General features: G+C 43.7%; 2 protein-coding genes across 7 annotated transcripts in view; both read left to right on the top strand.

Annotated features, from left to right (window-relative positions):
• Positions 1-13,012, top strand: part of ATG7 (autophagy related 7) — a 307,951-nt gene that overhangs the window by 55,902 nt on the left and 239,037 nt on the right. The window lies entirely within an intron of this gene.
• Positions 1-13,012, top strand: part of HRH1 (histamine receptor H1) — a 75,968-nt gene that overhangs the window by 55,997 nt on the left and 6,959 nt on the right. Inside the window, exons 1-2 of one of the 6 annotated variants that reach the window (XM_031470904.2) lie at positions 11,621-11,714; positions 12,408-12,456. The exons of 3 other annotated variants lie outside the window; for them this stretch is intronic. The gene's annotated coding sequence lies outside the window, so the exon portion shown is untranslated. Of the gene's footprint in view, positions 1-11,565; positions 11,715-12,115; positions 12,457-13,012 lie in introns of those variants that run through there. 2 more of the 6 variants (XM_064496254.1, XM_064496253.1) reach the window with 2 other exon arrangements.

Below are 13,012 nucleotides of genomic sequence, written 5' to 3'. Positions count from 1 at the left end.
AGGACTGTGATGTGTTAGGCAGGCTTCATCCACTTATTCATCATTTACTGAGCTCATCTTACCACTTGGCTTCAGGTTAGGACAATGGTTCACAGTCTTGGTTGCAACAGGAGAATTTTCAAAACTCCTGAGACCCAGACAACATTCTAGACCAGTTAAATCAGAATCATGTCCAAGGGTGGGACCCAGGCATTAGCATTTTTTTTTAAAAGCTCCTGTGATTCCAGTGTGTAGCCAAGGATGAGAACCACTGGGATAGGTGCTGAATTACAGGTGAATGTCATATTGCCCCTGCCCTTGTAAAGATCAGAGTCTAATGAAGGATACCTGAATTCATTCATTCATTCATGCATTCATTCATTTGTTCATTCAGTAGAATACAGAGAGTTAAATCCCTTGATACAGTATGGAAGCAACACTATGAGAAACCAAGAGAAGAGATGCTTAGAGGTGGCTAAAGGATATGAGAAAGCTTCAAAGAGGAAGGACTTTTTAAGATGGGTTTTGTACAATAAACAGAAGTTCATCAAATCTTCCTTCCTTCCTCCCTCCCTCTCTCTCCCTCCCTCCTTTCCTCCATTCCTTCCCTCCTTCCTCCCTTCCTTTCTCTTTTCCTTCCATCTTCTTTATCAACCTTTCCATCCTCCCCCACCCCCTTTTCATTCTTCTCACCTACTTTGTTCCAGGCAGGCTCTGAAGTAGACCCAGCAGGAGACAATAGGCAACAAAGATGTGGTCCCAACTCTCAAGGCCCTTTCTCTTCCAGGAGGAGGGAATAACAGGTCCAGAGCCCAAAGGCTGAAAGGACCTGGGTGTCTGGGGACAGTGAACTCACTTTTACTGGAGCTTAGTGTGTCAAACATGAAGGAAATGTCACACCAGCCACCTAAAGAGTTTGCATTTTTCCTCAAAGGCGTTTGGGAGGAAAACAATTGTATGATGAGATTTGAAACAGTATTTACCACATTTCAGGAGGTACCTGAAGCGACTCTAAATGGTACACAGATGTGGCATCAGTGAATACTGACTCACACTTTTTGATCCTTCTGATTACCTCCAGGAGATTCTCAGCTTGGGGCAGATAGGTCTTTAACGCCTGTCTTACTCTTGGGCATCTTTCTTCTTAACAAAGCCAGAGTTTTCCTTGAAATGTCTGGCTAGAGTTCAGTCACACTGTTCTGTTGTCATCTCATTTATTCTTATGGAAAGTTTCTACAGATGACAGAAAACAGATGACTAGTTTTTCATATGTAGTAAATAAACTTAAGCTAAAAAAAAGTTGGATCTGTGTATGTATGTATGTGTGTGTGCGTGTATGCATGCATATATGTAAATGGTGGTAAACAGACACAGAGGTCCAGTGAAGATTTTCACGGGGGTAGATAAATAACTGAAGGAGCTGATTCATCAGTTTTTCTTTCCATGGGCCATGCTTTTGGTGGCAAGTCTGAGAACTCTTTGCCTCAGCCTGGACTCTGAAGGTATTCTCTCGTGTTTTTCTAAAAATCGTATGGTTTTATGTTTTACTTTTATGTCTGTGAACCATTTTGAGTGAATTTTTAAATGAGGTATGAGATTTCATTGAGGTTCAGATTTTTTTGTCTATGAATGTTCAATTGCTCCAGCACCATTTGTTGAAAACACTCTTTCCTCCTTTAAATTGACTTTGCACCTTTGTAAAAAAAATCTCTTGGGCGTGTTTGCATGAGTCTATTTCTTGGTTCTCTATTCTGTTCCATTGTTCTGTGCCTGCCTCTCCACCAGACTGATTTCTCCCATTTTACTTTTCTTGTTAAAGATCATTTTAGCTATTCTAGTTACTTTGCCTCTCCATATAGATTTTAGGAGAGTCTTGTCCATATCTGTAAGACATCTTGCTGAGAACTGGATAGAGAGTGCATTAAATCTGCACACTAATTTGGGGAAAATTGACTGGCTTGCTATTCTAAATCTTCTAACACATGAACACTGTGTTCTCTCTCCATCGATTTAAATCCTTTATCTCATCAGCATTTTGTGGTTTTCAGCATACAAGTTCTGTACAAATTCTTCATCAGATAATGTGTTGATTCCCCTTTATTCCTTAAGGATATCTTCACTGAGTATGAGATTCTGGGTTGACAGCTTTTTTCTTTCAGCACCTGTCACTTCCTTCTCATCTCCATAGTTTCTGATGAGAAGTCTGCTGTCATTCTTACTATAGTACGGTGTGGTTCCTTCTCTGCTTTCAAGATTTTTGCTTTGTCTTTAGTTTTCGGGAGTTTAGTTATTATGTGTCTTGGTGCGGGGGTTTTCTTGGAGGGAGGAGATTATCCTGTTTTAGATTCAATTAGCGTCTTGATTCTGCAGACTTATGTCTCTTGACAAATTTAGGAAGTTTTCGGTCATGATTTCTTCAGGTATCTTCCCATCCCTACTTTCTTCTTCATCAGCTTCCGAAACTATGATTACAGGAATGTTAGCCCTTTCACTACAGTCCCACAGGTCCCTGGGACTCTGTTTGTTTTTGTTTTTGTTTTGAGTCTCTTTTCCTTCTGATGTTCAGATTGAGTAATTTCTATTGTTCTGTCTTCTAGTTTTTTTTCAGTTATTAGATTTTTCAGTTCTAAAATTTCCATTGGTTCTTTTTTTAAAATCTCCTGTTTCTTTGCTGAGACTTGTTACTTCTTCACTGATTTCAAACATGTTCCCATTTGCACACTGAAGCATATTTATGATGATCACTTTAAGATATTTGTCATATAATCCTAACTTCTCTGTCATCTTGGCATTGGTATTTATTGATTGATTTTTAAAATTTAATATGAAATCTTCCCAGTGGTTTTTGATTGAAGTGTGGATATTTTAGGTATTGTGCTATGAGGCTCCGGATCATGTTTAAGTCCCCTGTTTTATTCAGCTTTATGAGACACTGCTCCAGCAAAGGAAGCAGGGGCGATGAGGAGAGGGTATGCGGGCTCATTCCTTCCAGGTGGGAGAAGGAGTCCAGGTTCTCCACTAGGCTTCTGTGACCGCTGAAGGGGATGGTTCTGGCTCCCCACCAGGTCCTCAGGGATAACTTCCTGGCTGGGCGGGGTAGATATGCCTCCACTGATGCTGTGGGGTTGGATTTAGGGCTCTCATCCCCACCTGATGGGGATGAAAGTCCCTACTAGGGACTGTAGGGACACCACCCCAGCGGGGGGTTTGGGTCACCTTGCTGTAGCCTGACAAGGATAGGAATTTTAGCTCACCACTCAGCCTTTGCTGGCTAGAACGGGAACAGGGTTACAGTGTTTTGGCTGCTGTTTGGCTGCAGTAGAGCAGTTATTGTCTAGAAATTTTCTATTTTGCTAGGCTGTGCCTTTCCTGTCTTTTTGGCTAGATGCAGTAGGCTTTTATTGTCGCTTTTTTTTTTTTTTTTTTTTTTTTGTCTGTGCCCATTGGTGTTTCTGAGTTGCCGACTTCTTCAGCTTAAAGTCTCAGATATATATGGCCAAGTGAAAACCCAGGGAACTCATTCTTTGGGTCCTGGGATTCCAAAGAATTCTAAAGAACAGCCGGCCTGCTTTTACCTCTCCACTTTTCAGAGTCATCTTATGTCTGTCTTAAATATGACATCCAGGGTTTTAATTGTACTTAGCAGAAGAATAGGGAAAAGTTCCTGTACCCCATCTTCCTTGAAGCAGATGCCTTAGTATGTTTTAAAAGCTCTCCAGGCAGCCAGCACTGAGAGCCACTTGTCCAGGCTGTATGCTCCATGGGGACAGGGATTGTGTTTATCCTTTCCCTATTGTAACGTCTGTACCTGATCCCTTAATAAAGACTTTTTGGATGGATGATTGATGGAAGGGAGGAAGGGAGAATGGCTGGGTAGATAGATGGATGGTGAATGAATGAATATCAGAATAGAACTGACAGCCAGACTGGTTCACATGCACCTGTGCCCCAGTACGTACGTATCCCTGTCTAGAGACCGGTCTGACTTGTCCCAGAACCAGCGGGAGGGCTTGACCAGCAGGGGGTGTTGAAGAGCCCTGGTGTGGGGCTGGGGTGGCCACTGTGCAGTCAGGCACTGAGTCACTTGACTGAAGGAGACGGAGACCTTAAAGAAACACCTGATCACCCAGGAGCCCTCTCCAGTAGACGCCATATCTGCCTCTCCTTTCTCTTCTGCCAGCTCTTTTATTTACTTCAGTATCAATTTATTTTTTTTCTTAAGAAGAGGACAGCCTGGATAACTTTGGTCTTTGAGAGTGCCTTTCTCAAGGCTTAATCTCCTGGGGTTTGGAACAGAAAGAAAACATTATTCATCTTTACCCAAAATGGTACGGGTGCGTGTGCTGGGCCTGATGCTGTGTTTGCTGCGTCCTTGACTAATGTTAGCACGGATGTTCATAGTTCTAATTCCATGAAATCTTTTTAAAAAGCATTTATTCACTTCCCTCTCTGTCTCCCCTGAGTGAAAATAGAGGTGAGTGAGGGCGGGGTGGAGCGGGTGAGAATGGACTGCAGCTCTTTTGAATGTCTTAGGAGGTGGGTATCACTTGGGCCTTTAAATGAGACTTGTTCTCCAGTCACCCTTGGGGCTTAATGCCAGGGAACCAGTAAACCACGGAGTCTCTGTTTCCACATCTCTAAAATGGGGCCAAGAATTATTCCTTTATTGTGAGGTCACCAGCACTGTGAGAATTGAATGAGGCACCAGGGAAACCTCCAAGCCCAGGGCAGGTATGTAGAAAGTCTGTGAAATACTACTTTTCTTTTCCTTCACTGTTTTTCTAAGCAGGAGATTAAGAGATAATGGAGCTGGGTTTTTATGCTTCTTTTCCTTGCTGGTTAGTGATGATCATCCTTCTACCTCCTTTTCCTGTGCCTAATTTAAAAAATCCCAGCCTGTCACACCAGCGTTGAGGGGGATGGAGGGGGCAGACAAACAGGCCAACAGGTCCACCCTCCCAAACTCTTCAGCCGAATTATAAGATGAGAGAAGATCATAGAGGCATGGAAGGAAGGGATGAATGGAGTTGAGTCATTCCTGTCCTTCCAGTTCTGATGATTAACTAGGAAGTTACGTGGAACATCTCACTGTGCCCTCTTAAACAGAAACCATGAGATGCATTTTATCTAAAACTTAGGACCAGCTCAAGTTGTCCTCCCCCCAGACAACTAGCTTGCTTTCATTTAAATGACGCTGGAATCTTGGAATTGATTCCATTTTCATCTTTGCCCTGGCTTCGGGGAAACTCAGAGTCACAGTGGGGGCCCAACTATAGTGGTTCTTAGGAACTACCCTTAATTTCATGTTTATTTGCCTAACGCTTCTTTATTTCCTTTGAAAAAAAAAAAAAGCCTGGTGGTAGGTAGGTATTTTGGGGAACAACACTAGTGTATCAAATTAGATTTTTAAAACAGACAGATCTGGAAACCCAGGCAGCCTCTTTTTTGGACCACTGAATTTCTCTCTTTTCTCTTTTTTAATTAAAGTATAGTCAGTTTTACAATGTTGTGTCAATTTCTGGTGTACAGCATAACGTTTCAGTCATACATATACATTCACGTATTCATTTTCATATTCTTTTTTATTATCGGTTACTACAAGATACTGAATAGAGTTCTCTGTGCTGTACAGTAGGTCCTTGTTGTTTATCTACTTTATATACAGCAATGTGTGTCTGTTAATCCCCAACCCCTAAATGATCCCTCCCCACCCATTCGCCTTTGGTAACCATAGTTTGTTTTCTGTGTCCGTGGAGTCTGTTTTTGGTATGTAAATAGAATTTGTATCATTTTTTTTTAGATTCCACATATCAGTGATATCATATGGTATTTTTCTTTCTCTTTCTGGCTTACTTCACTTAGAATAATGATCTCCAGGTCCCTCCATGTTGCTGCAAATGGCATTATTTAATTTTTATTTTATTTTTAACAATTTTTTAAATTGGGGGGGTAGAAGTAGTTAGGTTTATTATTTATTTACTTGAGGGAGGTACTGGGGATTGAACTCAGGACCTCATGCATGCTAAGCATGTGCTCTACCACTGAGCTATACCCTCTCCCCTTGAATTTCTTGTTTTAACAACTTTATTGAGGTAGAATTTATATGCTGTGAAATTCACCCATTCTCAGTGAATCATACAATTCAATTATTATAAGTCAATGTACAGAGTTACACAGTCATCATAAAAATCCAATTTTAGGGCATAGCTGTCACTTCTAAAGACTCCATCCCATCCCCACCCCCAACCCCAGGCAACCCCGATCCGCTTTCTCTGTGTATAGATTTGCCTGTTCTGGACATTCCATGTAAACGGACTCATACATGCAGCCTTTCACGTTTGGCTTCTTTTACTGAGCGCGACGTTTTTGCAGTTTTTCCCCGTGAGAGCGGGGATCAGTACTTTGTTCTTTTTTTTAATTGACAAATACCATATTTTGATGATCCACTCACCAGCGGATAAACATTTGGGTTGTTTTCACTTTTTGACTATTATGAATAGTACTAGAAACATTCACTCACAAATATGTGGGCATATGTCTTCAGTTCTCTTGGGCATATATCTAGATACAGAGTCACGGAGTCACCCGGTAACTATGTTTAACTGTTAAGGAATTGCCAGGCTTTTCCACGGTGGCTGCACCTTTTTGCATTCCCACCAATAGTCTGTGAGGGTTCTAATTTCTCCATGTCCTCATCAACACTTACTATTTAAAAGTATCATCATCCTAGTGGCTGTGAAGTGGTGTCTCACTGTGGTTTTGATTTGCATTTCCCTAGTGGCTAATGATGCTGAATCCTCTTTTCATGAGTTTGTGAGCCATCCCGATATCTCTTCTTTAGTGAAATGCCTATTCAGATCCCTTTCCGATCTTTAAATTAGGTTATTTGTCTTCTTATTGAGTTGGAAGGGTTCTTTATGTATTCTGGATACATCAGATATATACTCTTATCAGATAGGATATACATATATTTTCTCCCATTCTGTAGCTTTGCACTTTCTTAGGGGTGCCTTTTGAAACCCGGAAGTTTTGAGTTGTGATGAAGTCCAGTTATCAATTTTTTCCTTTATTGGCTGTGCCTTTGGTGTTGTTTCTGAGAAATCTTTGCCTAACTCTGGTCACAAAGATTTTCTTCTACTTCTTCTAAGATTTTGAAGAGGTTTAGCTCTTACATTTAGGACTTGTGTCAGTGTTGAGTTAATCTCTGGGTATGGGGTGAGGGAAGGGTCTGAATTCATCCCTTTGCACATAGATATCAGTTATTCCAGCAGGTGCATCATTGCATTTGTCTGCTGCCTTCTTCTGACCCTTCCTCTGCTTCTGCCTGGAGGTGAGCAGCACTGCCCCTCAGTGGCAGCTTCCACCCTCACTTCCCCATCTCTTCAGTTCAGGAGACCAAGAGTCTTGACTGCAAAACCCCAATTCTAGCTTTTCAGAAGAGAATTGGACTGGTCGACCCATTTTGAATTCGGTGAATACCTCTGGTCCAATCTTGTGTGCCTGGGGGCGAGTTTACACAGTATCACTTTGGCAGCCAGGACCCCATCCCCGCCCAGCCGCTCCCTGCATGGGTGAGAGGAGGCTCATTGTAAGCCAGGCAAATGCCCCCAAAGGTGTCTCTCTGGGGTCCCTATCTCATATGCAGTATGCTGGATCCCCTGTGAACCAGCTCCACATTTCCAGCTCAGGGCTTGTAGGTCAGATCCCCCAAATTAGTTTTTGTTGGATCTGTGTTTAAGTGTTTGAGAAAACAAATGAAATGATTGAATAACTGACAACATTTGCAAACAAAAAGATTTCATGTGAAAATCCAGTTTTTATGCTTCATTTTAAAAAATAGGCAGATCTGGATCGGCCACAGTAGGTGGCATCAACGTGGCAGCCGTCCTCTTCAGACAGAGGGTGTCCTCTCCCGGTTGCCCCAGTCCCCACCACTCTGCCTTGTTCCACACACAGTCCGCTGTTCTTCTTAACTTTTCCTCCCCGACTCTAGCCATTTGAATGTGTACCTCCACCCCCAGGAAAGTCTTCGGGGCCACTGCCAGCCCACAGAGTCATCTGCGTCTTGCGTGTTACCAGAGGCTAACTCTGAGCCGGGCACTGCCCTACATTCCGAGTCAGCCGCGTTCCTGCAGCGCTGGGCTCACATCGAGGTTTTGCTATTTGCAGTCTGCTCTCTGCACCACTGCCAGTGGCATTGATGAACCTGAGTGCTTTATGGAAATGACGCCCTGACCAGATTCAATGAGAACATGCAGTCCTTGGGGTCCCCTCCTGCAGGGCGCCTCTGTTTAATGTTCTGGCTTACTTGACAAGAAGAACCACCCAGCGCAAATGAGGCAGAGGGCAGAGCAGTTTGGAATGAGGAGTGTTGGGTGAGGCAGTTTAGAATGTATCAAGAAAGGAACCCCAAACTCTGACTTTTTACTAAAGAAAATAAAAGATGTGCTAAGAATGTGGAAGACATTAAAAAAAATTTTCCCAGTGGAATAAATCTGTTTTATTTGGTTTTTAAAAGTGAGTGCAGTTAGTTCTCATTTTTCCTGTTACAGATGACTTCATTGTTGAAATCTTGGAAAATACAGAAGATAATAAACATCATTTACTACCCAGAGGAAAGCACCGTTAACATAACAGAGATTCACCCTCTCTCAGCCTGCTAGTTAACACAGCTGACAGCATTCTGTACGATGTCTGTTGTAAATTTAATTTCATCATAAGCATCTTCCCAGATCATTACTGGTGCTCCATGAATGTGATTATCAATGTCTGTATTTATCCCAAAATAGGTGTAGGTTCCAAATGTTAGATTATTTCCTTTTACATCCTAGCATAAACGAGGTTTCAGTAAGCATCTTTGTGCATAGATCTTTCTTCATGTTTTGGATTACAATGAAAGAAATACTCAGAGTTTCCAGGAAAAAGTAGGAAAGGTAGCTGAAAGGTAAAAATATTCATCAATAGGATAAATCTTATCTCTGATTTTTGTTGGTTTAAATATACTTTGAGAAATTTGCCCACACCTTCTGCACGTAGGTCCTTCTTCCCATGTCTTCTTTTTGTGCGTCTCATGTTTTCAGAGCTCTGTCTGTTGAGCCTCCATCATGTGCCAGCACAGGAGAATGGCAGCGAGGAAGAGGTGTGGTCCTTGCCATCAAGGAGGGGTTGTCCTCTTCTTGGTCCTGGGTGTCGACCTGCAGAAACAGAGCTATTGGGCACCCTCCATGACCTGGGGAGAATTAGCTAAAGGAGGAATGATAAGATGGGTGGTGGAAAGGGAGGTGTTAGAAGTGTCATGGAACCCAGAAAGAGGAGCCACTAAGAGCTTCCAGGCAAAAGGCAGGGGAAATGGCAGAGGCATAAAGGGTAAAAGTGTGTCCTTCCACCTGGGTCCAGACTCCTCATTCTGAGCTTCAGTCCCTTCGAATGTTTCCCTCCCAATTCCTCAAACTCAGCTCTGAACTTTTATTCTTTCTTTAACTCATCCTTAAATTCCTCTTCCTTCACTTTTCCCTGAAAACTTCTACTCATCCTTCAAAGCCCAATCACCGATGTCCTTTTTGATATCCCCATTCTACCTTGGGAGAGGCTGTATCCCCCCTTCCCTGTCCTGCCAGCTGTATTGATCTTACCTCAATTGTCACACTTGTCCCAGTTGCATTGTAGAATTTTTAATTTAATTTTTCTGATGCTATTCGTTTATCTTTTTGTCTTTCTTCTCATCCTAACTGACAAACTCCTTGACGTCAGAGGCAGTGTATCAGTTAGGATTCAGTTTGGCTGTGTGTGATAGAAAACCCACGCTAACCTAGAGGGGGAGAGTCCTGCCTAGGGTAGCAGCTCCATGACCATCAGAGATCTCAGTTCCTTCCAAATTACTGCTTCCTCTTCCTCAGTTTGTGACTCTTCCTCATGGTCCCAAAATTGCTGCTTAAGCTCAATTCATCCTATCAACATTCCAGTCAGCTGGAAGAATGAAAGGCCAAAGAAAAAACATCTTCCCTTAAGGGCTGCTTTCTGGAAGTTGCAAGCTCCATTTGCATTTGTATTTCATTGAAACTTAGTCACATGGTCATATCCAGCCACAAAGGAGCCCAGGAAGTGTGGTCTCTATTCCAGGCAGCCATGTATTCAGCTAAGAAGCAGAAGTATATTCCTAAATAGAGGAGAGCTGATACTGGAAAACTGGGAGAGATCAAGGATGGTTCCTCTAAGCTAGACGGGGCTGGCTGTGGGGTTGGTGTGTCACTTACCAAGAAATGGAAGAAAACACAACAGCTGCTGTTAAATGAGCACTTCTTGTATGTCAGGCACTGTACAGGATGTTCATCTCCCTTTTAGAGGTGAGGAAAACTGAGGCTTCATGAAGTGAAGTATCTTGCCCAGCTAATTAGGGCAGAGGTTTACTGGTTTACAAAGCCTGGGTTCTTAACTGCTTCCCTATTCTACCACCCAGATGAGCTCCAAGCCTCCTGTGGACCAGCATTGCTGAAAGGGGAGGGAAAGCAGAGAGGGTTGAGGCCACTGAGAGCCTCCTTTAACGTGTAGCATCTCTCCAAATCCTCCAGTTCCTCTTGCCTCCCCTTGCTGGCTGTCAACAGGGATTCCTGCCCATTGGCCCCCTTTATCTAACACCAACAGTTGCCACTGAGAAAGCAGGAGTATTTCTAATTTGGAACCAGGTCCAGGCCACCTCTTCTTGGATACCTCCAGTGATGGGGAGCTTCTTTTCAATCAGGGCAATTCATTGCATTGTAAGACAGTATCTCTTTTTAGAAACTCCTTCCTTACCTCGAGCTGAAAGCTGTTTTCTTTGGCAGTTCAGGCTGCATATTCTTTAGTCAAGTTGTCAACGACATCATTTCTCTTCCCAGTGGATATCTGGCAATGTCTAGAGACATTTTTGGTTGTCACGTCTGGGGATGGGGGGGGAATGCTGCTGGCATCTAGTGAGCAGAGGCCAGGGATGCTGCTCGGCATCCAGCCCTGCACAGGACAGCCTCCACAACAAGGAATTATCCAGCTCGAAATGTCAGTAGAATGGAGATTGAGAAACTCTCAGTTAGACAGACCTCGTTTTGAATCTTGGCTTCACCAGCTGCTTCCTGGCTGTGTGACCTTGAGTAAGTTGCTTCACCCCTCTGAGCCTAAGCTGACTGTTTCCTCATGTTTACCTTGGAGCTCATCAGAAGACCTTCCTGCGGGCTTGTGGTGGGCACTTAATAACCAGAATAAACCCCAGGGCTGGGCTCTTACTGTGGTTGCCGCCCAGTTGGTGTTCCCGGGTTGTGAAGAGAATTTTCTTATTTGCTGACACACGACTTGATTGGATTAGACTATTTGCAATCACTGTAGTGAAAATTCCACTGCAGCTCATGGTTTTGGGATGGAGTCACTGCCTTAATTCAAAAATGATGGCTTGTTTGTACATGTGGGCCTCTTGGAGTAAAGGGTCCATTTCTGCTTGTCACCAGGTTTTTGTCCCTGGGGGTTAGCAGAGCTCTCCCACCCCACTGTCCCAGTGGAGGCTCCCAACAGCCTGGGGTGGGGGTGGGGTGGGGGTAATACTATTTTCCCTACTTTACAGGTGAGGAAATTGGAGACCCAGGTGTTTACCCAAGCGCCACACAGCCCATCAAATGACAGAGCTGGGTGAGAACTCTCTTCCATGGCCCACTTCTCGAGGGACACAGTGCTGTAAAGAACCTGCGGGGGCCTGGTTCTTTCTTCTCCAGGTGCCTCCTCTAGCTTCCGTTCTCTCTCCCCAGGGCACATCCTCTCAGCAAGCTCGGCCTTGACCCCAGAGAGGTCACCTCAGAGCCTGGTGGAATGTGGGCAGCCCGCGGGGAGCATGGCCTCCTGTGCAGCCCGTGGTGAAATGCAAATCTGCGTCCCCGGACACCTCCCACTCTCTGCCTGAGTGTCTGGCGTCTCTTTGGCATTTAAGAGAGGGAAAACCATTCACAGATCGAGTTTCCAAAATGCAGATCCTCAGCAGAGGGGAAAGAGCCTCACAGGAGCAGTCTCAATGAGTAGAGCTTTTCGGGGACTGGGTGAGGGTAGAGAGACCAGACTTGCAGTCACCCAGGCACTGTGCTCAGGGGGACCCCACGCTGGTTTTGATGTTCTGCTGCCTCCATCTTGAAATTCTTAATAATTTTAAAATGTTTCATTTTGCAATGAACCCCCAAATGATGCAGCGGGTCCTGGGTGGGACAGGCAGGCGGTGCTAATGTGGCCTCTGCTGTCCTCTTGGCCTCACATGATCCCTCAGACTCCCTCCTCTGTCCTGACACCCCCACCTCACCCCACCCCCACGATCCTCCAGAGAGGCAGCTCCACGTGCTGCTGGAGGCAGCGCCAGGAATCCTTCTTCTGAATCCCTTGGCTTCAGAGGACAAAAATGGGTTTTCTTGTTCCCGAAACAGATCACTGAGCTGAAAAGGAACCTTATGCCAGGAGATATCTGTTGAATGAGTAAGTTCTGAGCTGAGATATTTCAGAGCCTCTTGTCTCTCACTCACTTATGTATTCACTTAAATCTTTCTCAATCCTCTGCTTTTATCTTTACCCAAAATAACATGTCCAAGCTATGAAGGAGAAAACTTGATAAAGAATTGAGCTTGTGGTGATAGTTAAGTGAGGAAGATAAACTTCTCCAACATTTTATTATGAAAATATTCATAAAACAGAAAAGGTAAAAGCATGATACAGCGAACAGCCATCAACCCACCGCCCAAGTCAGAAGTTAATGTTTTGTTCTTTGTACTTTATCATGTATCTGCTAGTTTACCCGTTCTTCTAACCATTCATCCATCCAGCTTACTTTCTGATTCATTTCAAAGTAAGTCGCGGACACCAGTAGGCTTCACCCCTAAGCATGTAATATGCGACACTAATTTTTAGTTCAGTGACCTCAATGCAATCAAGACAACTTTTGTTTTTTAATCAAAAAGGGAAACTATATAGATTTTTAGATTAAAAATCACTTTCTCTCAGATGTAACTGTGGAATGATGAATAGTATATATGCA

This window comes from Camelus dromedarius, chromosome 17 (assembly GCF_036321535.1).
Source record: "Camelus dromedarius isolate mCamDro1 chromosome 17, mCamDro1.pat, whole genome shotgun sequence".
In the NCBI taxonomy this organism is placed as follows: Eukaryota; Metazoa; Chordata; class Mammalia; order Artiodactyla; family Camelidae; genus Camelus; species Camelus dromedarius.
Note: the sequence above shows the minus strand (reverse complement) of the source record. Positions and strands in the feature narration are given on the sequence as shown.